Source organism: Penaeus monodon, chromosome 24 (assembly GCF_015228065.2).
Source record: "Penaeus monodon isolate SGIC_2016 chromosome 24, NSTDA_Pmon_1, whole genome shotgun sequence".
NCBI classification, from domain to species: Eukaryota; Metazoa; Arthropoda; class Malacostraca; order Decapoda; family Penaeidae; genus Penaeus; species Penaeus monodon.
Genome location: NC_051409.1, coordinates 7,916,955 through 7,917,360, shown reverse-complemented (window position 1 = coordinate 7,917,360; position 406 = coordinate 7,916,955). Strand labels below are relative to the sequence as shown.

Below are 406 nucleotides of genomic sequence, written 5' to 3'. Positions count from 1 at the left end.
GATTTTTCATTCTCGTATACTAATTCTCTCATTCCTCCGTTTCTCCCTCTATTTGCTAATTCCTTCATTCATTCTTTTCGTCCTCTATTACAGATTCTTCCTCCTCCGTTTCGTAATTCCTTCAGTTCTTCAATTACCGTTTGCTAGTTCCTTCATTCCCCTTTTTCTCCCTTCATTCCTTCCTTTATATCGTTCTGCTTTCCATTTCCTACGTTTATTCCTGTATTTGCTAATTCCTCTTTTCCGCATTTGCTCCGCTTTCTGTTATTCTTTCTCTCTCTCCGTTTACTAATTCTTCCAGTTCTCCTTTTTTTCTCTCCGTTTGTTCATTCCTTCATTCACTTTTTCCATCTTTTATTCCTCCATTCATATCCATCATCCTCTATATGTCTCTCTTTATATTTAC

At 36.7% G+C, this 406-nt stretch overlaps 1 protein-coding gene across 1 annotated transcript in view; it reads left to right on the top strand.

The window, feature by feature from the left end:
• LOC119588540 (galactosylceramide sulfotransferase-like) overlaps positions 1-406 on the top strand; it is a gene marked incomplete at its 5' end in the record, with an annotated part of 93,994 nt that overhangs the window by 29,300 nt on the left and 64,288 nt on the right.